The sequence below is a fragment of the Mastigoproctus giganteus genome, chromosome 10 (assembly GCF_048544385.1).
Source record: "Mastigoproctus giganteus isolate SK-2022 chromosome 10, ASM4854438v1, whole genome shotgun sequence".
Classification (NCBI taxonomy): domain Eukaryota; kingdom Metazoa; phylum Arthropoda; class Arachnida; order Uropygi; family Thelyphonidae; genus Mastigoproctus; species Mastigoproctus giganteus.
Genome location: NC_143584.1, coordinates 213,361,076 through 213,373,784, shown reverse-complemented (window position 1 = coordinate 213,373,784; position 12,709 = coordinate 213,361,076). Strand labels below are relative to the sequence as shown.

The 12,709-nt window shown below is 35.1% G+C and overlaps 1 non-coding gene across 1 annotated transcript; it reads right to left on the bottom strand.

Moving 5' to 3' along the window:
* Positions 1–2,173: 2,173 nt before the first annotated feature.
* On the bottom strand, positions 2,174–2,245 carry TRNAH-GUG (transfer RNA histidin (anticodon GUG)). Its single transcript has one exon. It is a non-coding gene; the product is annotated as a tRNA-His (tRNA).
* Positions 2,246–12,709: the final 10,464 nt, after the last annotated feature.

The following is a 12,709-nucleotide window of genomic DNA, read 5'->3' as shown; positions in this document are numbered from 1 at the left end:
TGTTCTCAAGTTTAAAAATATCTTGTGGGTACTCGTCTTATAAATACATTTGTTGGTTTATGCAACTTAGTTTTTATATTTGGCACTTATAGAATGATATTGATCCCTGTGGGTAGCACAGTTGGTATAATCACTGTCCTTCCGTTAGTGGGTAGAAAAGACCCGAGTTCAAATCCTGTCAATGACGCGAGGAGTTTTTATGAATCATTTTGGCAACGTGGCTGAGTTAGTCGGTCTCAGGTGACGCAGACTGTTTTTTGAAAGCCTAAAGGCAAGTAAGGCTCATGCATATACCTAGTAATTTTTAGGAAGGCGCCCAGAGAGTGCATATTGAACCATTGAAGTTAATTATGTGGGCCATTAGACCCTGGAGAGATTCCTTTGTATTGTAGAAGTGACAGCGTATCGCCAATACATAAAGGCAGTTCTAAGAGAGAACTTCAGCTGTGGAGAAAATCTTAGAGACAATTGTTAAACGTGCAATCCAAGGATATTTAGATAGAACTTGCATTCTGAAGGACAACATGGTTTTGTTAAGGAAAAATCAATCCTAGTTTGCTATTTTGATTGAGTCCCTCATGAGAGATTGCTTTATAAGCTGGAACATGGGATTATTGGAAAGATTCTAAGATGGATTGCAGGATGGCTTCAGGGCAGAAGATAGAGATGATTAATGGATGTCCTTTGGATTGGTGTAACATCAGAAATGGGGTTCCGAAAATTTGCAGACGACCTAAAGATTTAGAGTCCTTAATGATCTGTAAAATGACATTGAGTTTCTTGAAAGGGCTCAAAGACCAGCAACTCTCATGGTGAAATCGGCAAAAGGGCAACCGTACGAGGCTTGGCAACCTTAGATGGGACCTGATTGAGGTGTGTTCCAGAACTGGGGGCCATAAATTACAACGGAAGAAGTTTACACTGGATTGTAGGATGTTTTCTTTTAGCCAGCGGGTCGTTGATTACTGGAACAAGTTCCCTTTGAGGATAGTTGAGGCTACAGTTTGAATAAATTATTTCGATTAATGAAATCTCTTGATTACCACACCAGGTTATTGAGATTATTCGATTATATGCACCAAGAGATTCAGCCTACGTAAATATGATATTGGACCTCATATAATTTTAGTGCCTGTTTTTATAGTAATATAGTATTTCCTATATACAGAAAAATACGGTATTCCTCCTGTGACATCTCTTAATATCGTAAACAGTGTTGTTACTCGTGCTAACATTTTTAGTGATGAACCCACACAGCTTCAATGGTTATAGGAGAAGAGCACCCCAGGTGGTAAAACGATATAACACTCTCCTACTGGTGTCTCCTATTACATCCACCGAGTAAATAAATTGGATCAGACCCGATTAATACCAATCTCGATCCAGTAAGGCGACTTGTAAAAGCAATTAAGTGACAGATGGTAGCTTAGTAGTTACCCAAACTAAGATCAAGTTTTCATTACGAATGTAGTGCCATCTATCGAAAAAATTAGGGAACTATAAACAAGTTCGAGTTTAGTGATACTAAAAGTTCTTCTTCCCGAAAAAAAAAATCAATAAATAAATAAAAATAACGTGGTAACGAGTAAACTCATCCCCCCACCCCTCAAGGGTAGACATTTTGAGGATTACAACATCGATATGTCCATAAAACTTAACAACCTCCCCCCCCCCCCCAAACAACTTTCGTCGTATTCTCCGTGGCGTTTTGATCCGCTGAATGAACCTCGTAAAAGCAATCGCCGAAATGTACGCTCGCACTTTCCGTACATGTCGACACGTAGTCGGGAAGCTCGTCTGACGCGTTCCAAATTGCCGTATATTGGGTCAACGGGATCAGTTGAATTATCGCAAACGCTCATCGATTTTACGACACATTTAATTCGACAAACGTCTTACGACTCCGTAAATACATACCGCACTAAATATACGGCATTTGGGACGCCGTGTGTCTTTTGTATATTTCAAGCTTTTAATTAAAAAAAATAAAATAAATAAACGCGCCAGTTTGAAAAAGAAATGATATTTAATTTTTAAAAATAAATATTTTTAGTGTTCAAAATGTATTTTAAATTAGGAAAATATAAAAAATTAAGAGAAATTGGAAGGTTCGATTAATTTAAAAATAGAAAAAGTTTAAAGCAAAACTAAAAAAAAAAATAAAAATAAAAAATGCCGTGACCAGGATTCGAACCTGGGTTATTGCGGCCACAACGCAATGTCCTAACCACTAGACGATCACGGCTAACTGTTCACGCAGCCCATCTCCTTTAAAACCCAAAATGAATACTACTCGAGGTTAATAACACAATAAATTTGGAGCGCCATCTAAAATTTTTTAAATTAGCCACAAATCAATTAAATAAATGTTTATTAATCGTATTGTATAACGATAATTACAGTCGAACCCGGATAAGATGTTTTCCAAGGCACTGGAGGTTTAGAACTTCTTACAAGGGTAAATGACCTAAGGGCAGTGGTGGGATTCAAATAATTTAACAACCGGTTCGCTGCTCTAATGACCGTTCTAAGTATAAAAAAACTATACACCGAAAGGTAGTTTATTATTTCATGCAGTTAATACTTAAATAAGAACAATAAAAGAGGTCCAAAAAACTAGATTATGTTATAAGAAAGAGTTTTAAAATATTAATGAAAAAATATTAAATAATACCTGACAAAAAACAATAAAACTGTTATTTTAGGTAGTTCCATATTCTTCTTGATTGGCGTCCTCACTTGCAATTTTCTTCGCTTTTATCCGAGCATCATCGGCTGAGTGATTTATCCTTAACCATCTTTTCACTGGAGGAGTAGGATCCCATTCCTTTAGAGGTAGGCCGATTAGACTAATAGTCATTGTGTTTGATATATTAGAAACAGTTAGGCGACTTCTCTTCTCTGAACATATTATGTTCATCTTTGAAAAACCCCTTTCCGCTTCTGCTGAACTTACAGCAATTGTTCTGACAATATTTTTAACTCTTTGAACACTTTCAGGAATTGCATAATTCTGGGAATTTTTTAAAACGTTTTCCACGAAATCTCGGTAATCATTAATATCAATTTGGTAATTAAAAATGTCATTAATTACGAGCAATTGTTCTTCAGCTGCTTTCCATGGAACTAGTACTTCTTCCATATTCCAGTAATCTGGCTACAAAAAATTGAGAAATTGCAATTTATTCCTATTTTTTCAAATTCGTTACGATGTTTTCTAAAAGTCTTCCCCTAGGAAGCCCGACAAATCGATGATTTTCTACAAATTTTATATTTTTTGAAGGTTTCTGAAGTAATTAATTCATCAACTTTTTTTTCGTATGGACTCTTTTCCTTTCCAAGCATTTGAAATGCTTTAATAGATCTTATCAAGAGTTTTTCAGCCTTTATTATGTCTATATTTCTTGCTTGCAGTGCATTTGAAAGAAGAGAAATTCCATTTAAAATATCAATCATCAATGTGCCAAATCAGTTATAAAATATTATATATTTTCAAGACGGGCAGCCATACCTAAGTACTTTTTATTTGAAGAAAAATAGTGATGTAGCGCTGGATAAGCGCGCCACACAGCTAGGGTTGACCTTAAACTACAGCCAGCCCATCTTGGTCCCAAAACTCTACCAATCTTTATAATTTCAATTACAAGTTGTTCAGATATTTTGGAAAGTTCAATTTGGTTCTTATTGGATTGATGAAAAATAGTATATATCTTATCAATAAATATTTTAAAATGATTTACTTGCTTTATTTCCTTTATCGAATCATCTAAAATAAGATGGAGGCGATGATTTAAACAGTGTCATATTATTATGTTTGGAAACTCTTTCGCAATCCTAGTGCTCACTCCAGATTTTCTCCAAAGCATAACGCTGGCACCATCGGAGCAAAATCCTATTAAATTTTTTTCTAGGTAGTTCTTAATATGCCCAACATTATTTAAACTTTCCATAACTGAAGAACTTATTGTCTCTGCATCTTGTTTTTCCAATTCAACTAGTTCGACGAAAATTGTTGGCGTTGTAACTGAATCCAAGGCCAATTCTAATACAACAAATTCTGATTTTTGTTTCTTATTGAAAAAACCTGTCAAACTCTGTTGCCTTTTCATCCTTTTAAGGGCTACTGCAAAAAATTTAAAAAATGTTTTATTTTAATATATTATAGAGCAGGAGCGGATATGTGCCTATATATTTGAATATTTTACTGGTTCTGTCCACGTGTGGTCATATCATAAACTCTTATAAACAAAACACTATGCTTATATCATTGATAAACATCAGTCAGAACACACATTTTCTTCATTTTATCGATACTAAACGAAAATTTCTTGCTGAATTAATAAATGGCATAGAATACCAGGCGCCCACCTTAGAGAGGACCCTGATCACAAGTGCCATTTTAGCAACCGGTTCGCCGAACTCAACAAAAAATTAGGTATCGGTTCTGCCGAACCGGTGCGAACCGGCTGAATCCCACCACTGCCTAAGGGTATGAAATATTTACACAAATAAAAATTAAACGATCATTTTTATGAGAAACGTTTTTAAACTGAGGATTTCTTAACATTCTGTTCGTTAAACTTATTATCAAGTTGGAAGGATGAGCTCCTTTGGAGTTCCAACGTACCTTAAAAGGTCACAATTACAATAAGACAGAGAACAATCCACTAAGTAATTCAGAAGTGTTCAGAAAAATTCAGAACTTAACGACAAAATCTTCACGTGGTCGAAGCAGTCCAATTATGGATATTTATGAAAACAATTGCAATATGTCCGTTCCATTATATATAAATTTTTATACTAAAAAGGTTTTAAGGCTGAAAGCATCAAGACTACAGAAAATGGATTAATTGATCAAGTTAGCGCGTAGCATCATTTTAGTTTTTTGTAAATCACCGAAGTAGGTGGCATCGTTTTTGTGATATCTCATAATGTGAATGCCTTCACAACGAGTTGCACTGACATTGAACTAACTAGAATAAGCAACGCTTCGACGCTGGATTCTCGAATAGGCAACACTTCTCCAGCGAATTCTAGGCGGAACGGTGGTGGTATCCGCTGAGAATAAGTAACATTAGTCTTCTCAGTGGTGAAGCGTTGCTTATTGGATGTAGTGCAATATTAGGGTAACCCTTTCTGAAGGCATTCACAATATGAAATGTAAAAATTCACCTACTTCGGTGAAATTTACACTCAATTCAAAGTTCTCCCGAACACCTCTTTGCTGCTATTTACAGCGTGGAACAAGGTCGATAATTGTCGCTACCTGTTGTCTGATGATGGAACCCAATAGGTCCGAAACCGGTCACAGTGCTTTCTAGTTTTTTTTATGAATAATAGATTCCTCTACGGGGTACAGTGAACAGATGAAAATCGGGACAAATCGAATCTTGGAAATGAAACTATTGGAATAAAACGCACTATAAAGAAGAAAAATCAGGCCTAGTCCGGACCCATCTGTAAAATCCAGGGTGATGTATTTCTCACTGCCTTGTTTTTCTAGGGCACTCTAATATTATCAACGCTAATATTATTTCATAAAACAGTACGCAAAATGATCTATAATTTTATTTTTGTTTTAAGTAAAATTAACAATCACTTAACTATAGGAGCACAAAAATCCAAATTCAGGTGCAGTTATCTTGTTTTATATACGAAAACATTAACTATAGGAACTCAAAATAAAAATACATTTTACAATTCAAAAATTCCAGATCATTTTGCTTCTGTCATGATTTTAATTTTTATACCTTTTTTTTTTTTTTCTATTGTGGAATTTCTAATTCATTTTATAAGGGGGTTCCAGCAACGGGATTACAATTATTTAGAATGGTTGGGAATTTCTCCAAGATAATATGCAAAATAGACAAAAATCAAAATTAATATGCACGCATATTCATATTTATAAAAAAAAAGTATATTACAGCATGGGAGGATTTGAAGATTGTTTTTTTCGTTGGTTGACCTTCCTGAGAATTAATTATTATTATTATTACCATTATTAGAACGGCACCAGAGTTTGTCGCTCATATCCATATCCTATAAAATATTTTATCTGAAGAAATGTATACTCCCGGGTTGATTTACATGTTGAAATACCATATTGAAGTGAGTTATTATTCACAAGGACACCCTGTTGCCTCATCTTGAGATTGGAAAAATCCGATTGCAGAAGCCTTTAGAAATGTAGGAGTCTCGATCAATAGTTTGAAAATCAGAGCTCTAAATAAGCAAACACCCACCACCCAACGAAAAAATGTATTAAAGAAGTTGGTTAATAGCACATTTTGTCGTTTACATGAAAATTTACATAAACCTAAACGTTCATCTAATTTTCTGCTTAAAAACAAGCAGAAAATTACCTAGATGAACGGGCCCCTACGGAGGGAATTTGGGTGAATTTCCAAACACGGAATTGTAGCTTCAGGGAGAAAAGTTTTTCGAAACTAAAACGTACAAAAGTTGCCTATTGTGGAATTTCTTGGGCTCTAGCAAAATTATAGCCGAGTTTACCAAATAAAGCCAGATTTATTTATGTTGTAATACGGTTTTAGGAGCAGGGCCATATTGCTTCCTATATACTGTCTGTAAATTGCGTGTGTTCTGTTTTCGATTTTCTGTTTAATGGAATAAAAACCTGAATTTCCGGGAGAAAACCTTGCTACCCTTGCTAAGACCGACTAACTCAGCCACGTAGTGAAAAAAAGCCAACAAATATTTCTCGCGTCATCAATGGCACTCGAACTCAGGTCTTTTCCACCCGGTGTGGTGAGAATGGCGATAATACTAACTGTGCTCCCTACGAGGGCAAATTTATTTATATCTTATTGGCTTAGAATATAAACTATGTAGATTTTTGTACTTTATAATAATTAAGAAGTTTTAAGTTTTAAGTTATTACTTAAAACTTCTAAATTGCAGTGAAATAAATAGACCTCCATTGAAAGTGATAAATAGTCTCTGGACATTGACTTGTCTGGGCATATATTCAATCCACATTATCGTTTTGGAATCATCCATCATCCCCCATCTACCACATGACTCATATGTCGCGTGGTAGTAGGAGGATTTTAAAATAAAATAAAAACTGGAAATAAAAAACGAAAATTTAATCACGAAAAATAATAATGAGATCATTTATACTAATAAATTAATATAAGTTATTAATATTAATTAATAAAGTTTTAATTTTAATAATTAATAAAGTTTTAATTTTAATAATTACTATTTATAATTTATATATTAAATATTTTTAAATTTATATTAAAGTGATGGGTAGAAATAAAAATAAGGTCAGAAGCTGACATGCAAAATTAAACAACTATCTTTATAAATAAATAGCTTGATTACAAGCCATTTTGAACACACAGACTTCAATCAAAATTACGAAACTAAAGCACATTAATCTTAAAATAAAATCAAGCGTTCACTGATAGTTAAAAGAATGCAGACTTATCTATATTGAAACTACGTTACAGGGAAAAAAAAATAACCAAATACAGTTATATAATCAAGTAGAAACGAACGAAAGATAGAAATTTATAAATAAATCGAGCTTAATGGCCTTAGTACCAAAAATCGCCACTGCAAGCAGTAGCGCTGCTAACTTCCTATCTTTTATAAATTTCGTTATCTCAAGAACTGTGAAATGGAAAATGTATATAAAAAGATAAACTAATTAAATATTCAAACACTATTCTTATTGTTATCATAATTTTTAAGACATATGCAGCATAAATATTCATATATACAGCGATGATAAATGAATTAAAGATAATCGCCAACACACTCATGATGAAACTGCAACTTAGAAGAATTTCGCAAGTTGGCAGCCATAGCGTTTTGGTGTATGGACCATGAAATGACGTTTTATGGTACCAAGCACAGCTGGTTGTGGAGTACATTAATGTTTTAGAAAATGCCTTTTGGTATACAATTTAATTTTTTATGAATTAATAAAAAAAAAACGCTATGCTTATATAGCTGATTTTTGCCTTATCTTGCTAAAAATAATTATGGTTGGTGTATTGACTCAAGTGGTGCTATTAGAGGCCCTGATAACTGCACTTTACGAGGCCCTTCTAAAAATAGCCCCATGTTCACTGTTAAAGAAGAACCCAGTATAACTCGATTCGAATACTTCGTTACAGGCCGGGCGCTAGGGGTGCGCAAGTGAGACACTAGTCACAGGCGCGGTCTAAAATAGGCGCTGGTGCGCTAGTGCATATATATGCGCGTTAAATGAATTAGGCGCCGTTACGAGGATTTGCCTCAGACGCCTCAAACGATAGCACCAGCCCTGCTTCATTACCAGACATACTCTTTAAAGTCTGGTTCCATAACTCTATTATTGGGTGTCTTTCGAACTGTTCTTTTTGTAACGGTTGTGCAATGAGTGTTGCAGAACAATACTCATTGCACAAGTATTGCTATCATATGATCCAATGTGGCAGTAGCGTCTTTTACATATTCATAGGTTTACATTTTTTATTGTTTTTGTGTATTTTGATTTTAATTTTATGTATTTTATTCAGTGTTAACCACAGTTTATACACTCTCCCAATTAAAAGTTTGCAATCACAGCGTATGACAACAGATTCCATTATTTTTTTTAAAAAATTAACTATGACAATATAAGGGTTATTACATATATAAAAAAAACATACTACAGAGTATTTTAAGATTTTTTAAATAATATTGAAAAATTTAAAGCAAAATATATTGAAACTATTATTATTAACAACTATACTGATTTTTCATCAAAATATCCTCCAAGAGATTTTATCACTGTCTTACACAGACGTGATTCTGGCATTTCATTTTTTAGTCTTGACTGACATTATTCCAAGCGATCTGCGAGGTTTCCCATAAATTTTGTGAAGATGGGCAGCTCTCATGGACTTGACGGTCTAGATGATCTCATCCCATAAAAGCTCTATTGGGTCTAAGTGAGGTGATTGGAACGGCCACACCATAATTTAGCAATATTCCTTCTTGTTGTTTACTTGCTAGAAAGTCCATGCACAGCTTAGAGCTGTGCTTCGGGTCCTTGTCTTGTTGTAATATAAAATCTCTTCCACAAAATTTCGTCCAGAGAATATTGCATTATGTTCAAGAATATTTTTACAGCCTTCTTCCCTTAAAATTGGTCACCCACGCCAGAAAAACAGAAGCAGCTTCAGATCATGATGGGACACAATCGTGCTTGATTGTAGGCACTAAACAATGTGGCACCATTTTTTATTCAGTTGATCGTTTCGCATAAACTCTATTCTTGGATACATACATACAGTACATACATGTATTAACAGCTTCATCCTATGCGTGCCTCCAGGGCCAAGGCCCATATGGACTAATTCTCCAGGTCAAAAGAGCATACATACAACCTATGATTTAAAATGATGTATTCATAACTATCTACGCTTGGATCCAAAAATTTCAAATTTGGATTCATCCGTCCACAGAATGTTTTTCCACTCTTCAATTGCCCGATGTTAATGGCTCTTAGCCTAGCCAACTGTTTCTTTCGATTTGTCCTTTTAATAAGGGTTTTTGCACCGCTACACGACCATGAAATCCTGCTTGTTTAAGACAAAGTTTTACAATGGATATTGACACAAGAGTTTCTTGGTTCCTATTGAACTCAGCTCGGATTTCAATTGAAGTTAGTCGATTGCGTTTAGAAATCAGTGTTATGGTCTTATCTTGTGCAGTCTCTAAATTGCCAGTCTCCTTGAATCATCGAATGGTAGTTTGTACTCTTTTAAATGAAATACTTAGTGTTTTGTCAATACTTCTCATGGAATAACTTTCTTTATACGGAATTATAATAGTACTCTACTTCTTTTTCAACAGTCAGTTCCTTATTTCTTGCCATGTTTATCACGAAACACACAAAACTTACACCAAACTGCAATATTGAAAGAATACTCCCACTTTCTACAATATTCTAGAATCATCTACAGTCTTCTATAATATTGAAACAATACTCCCACTTTCTACAATATTCTAGAACGATCTACAGAAAGCTTCTCAATGTTTTACCACATTCAGAATCTTCTAGTCCTTTCTGGAATATTCTAGAAAATTTTGACATATTTCTTAAATTTAACTTTTTTATATATTTTTATGCATAATAGAAAATGTTTTAATAAAAATTGTTAAACAAGTTGGTCCTATATTTTAATAAAAATTTTGAAAATTAATAAAAAGGAAACATGGTTCCAAACTTTTAAGCGGAGGTGTATATATTATCTCACAGATCAATTATTTTAAGAATCAACATTGTGGTTTATTTATTTTGAATTAATCATGAAAAGTATAAATTCATTTATTTCAGTGTTGCGATGTTTTGACTTGATTTCTGGCAGCATTTATTTGAAAAATTAATTACGCAAAGGTACCTGGTTACATGTCCTCCACCCCCTGCTTCAAATAAAGGCAAATTCATAACAGCAAATCTCTGTGAATGCTATTCTGTATTTCAGAACTAATTCAGACAGTTATTTGGTGTAATATTTTATCGATTCTTTCTTTCTCTCTCTCTTTCTTTACATACTGCTGCAATAAACAGACTTTTTTTTTTTCTTTCTAAACCGTGATTGTCTTTTTGAATTTTAGTTTTGAAAGATAACAGACGATATGATTTTCTGATTTAATTTAGATTTCATCACATTTTTTTTTAAGTTCTGCTTTTTGTAACGTGATCGTTTGGCAGCTGCCCTTCTTTCAAACAATTGAGTTATGAAAGTTTAACAAGCGTTAATTTTATTATATTTTAATTATCAATCTGAGGAAAATACGATTATATTCAGGCAGTTTTTCCTTTCTTTCTTTTTTTTTTTTTTCTTTGGCACGTGCTTGTGTGCTCTCGTGCATTTCGTAAATAAATTGATCGTCGTTTGGTAGTTTGACTTTGATGGACAGCAGAAGACGCCAGTTTGTCTGTAAATACTGGAACATATTTATTGATTTTCCAATTGCAAAGTATGATCCAATGATAAAAGCATTTGGAACATGTTCAAACAAATCGACCTAATGGAGCTTCTGACCATCGAGGAAGACTTTTTTTTCGATGATACTGATTTTGATGAAATATTATACGGATTATTTGAAAATGACGTTTCAAATAGCGTTCCAAATAGGGGAGGACGGCTATCCTACCAACTGTGCTACCCACGTAAATAATAATCATACCGCATCGAGTGGAACAGGATAAATTGGTCAGTTCTAAAAATCGGAGACAATCTCCCAAGGAAGACAGTGGAGCAAATGACGCTCTTCCAGTATGGCTACCACAAGAGAAGGGCAAGATCATTCATCCTCACCAAGTGGAAGTGCTTCCTGCGCAACTGTGCTAATACCCATCCAGGAAGGGAGAAAACGCCAACGCAACAAGCGGAGCATTGAAATAAATACGTACATCATGCGAGCATACTACGAAATAACTAAGCTAGAGATCGATATGACAATGTACAGGTCGAGACTACATTCCAAGTGGTTGGAACGATTCCCGGATATTCAGGCCACCGAATAGCGGACCAGAGAAGGGCCATCGTCACGAAGAACCTGATAGCTCGTGCAATCTTGAAAAAAATCAAACAGGACGTGAGCCATCATCTACGAAGAGCAAAGGATATGGTCAGTACGGAACCAGAGGAGGAACAGCATACTACTGTGGAACCAGAGCAGGAAGTGCAGGAATAAATACAACCCAGAGCAGCTAAAGTGGAAAGAGACGACGTTATGATATCCAAAATAGAAGGAGAGTGGAACAAGGCTCTAACAGAATTCGAAGGAATGGACTCCACAAAGACCTACGTTGTACCGAAGTACCTCGACCCCTTCTTACGTTGGTTCACACCTGGATGGTCACCCATAGTGTGCTTGTGCATGGAGGTTATACCCAGGATTACTAACAGTCCCACCATCATGAAGGTGCAAGTAGAGGATTTGGCTGTCACAGACAGTCCGGACTTCGCCGAAATTGGGTCCACTTGACTTGAATGTCACCTGAATATCAGTTCCATCAGCGTTTTAGACTGCCAGATAGCAAGCACAGCTTGTCTGGCATATCTGAGAGAATGTCTGTGACAACCTCAAGGACCTCTTGCTCAGATTACTCACCTGAGGGAGCATAAATTCAAATTGAGGAAAGTCAGTTACCGAATAGATGTGAGGAAATTTGCCTTTAGCCAGCAGGTGGTTAATTGCTGGAATAAACTTCCATCTGTCGTTGTGGAAGTTGATAACTTAAATAAATTCAAAGAAGAACTGAACAAACGTTTAGAGGGAATGAATGTATGAAATGGTTTTTATTATTATTTTTTTTTGGCCGATGCTATATAAGCTTGTTTTCTTGCATCACATGCCTCGATTACTACTACGTTGTAAGAAAAGCCCATAAGAATTCCTCATATCATTGACGGGATTCGAACTCAGGTAATAAAAATGTTATGATAATGTTTTCTGAGCAGTGCAGACAGGCTGCCAGACCGTTTTATTTCTATAAAAGTATGTAGGTAATTATTGCATTGTATCGAAGAAGAGTCCTATGGGAACATGATGACCATGAAGGGATACAGATGGTCTGCAAGGATGGACAAGTAACCTGCACCGTTCAAATATGCATCTAGACCATTATCGACTGTCCACCTGTACTTGTTGACATGATGGCTACATAGCTTCGTGCGGTTTACGCGAGATACGC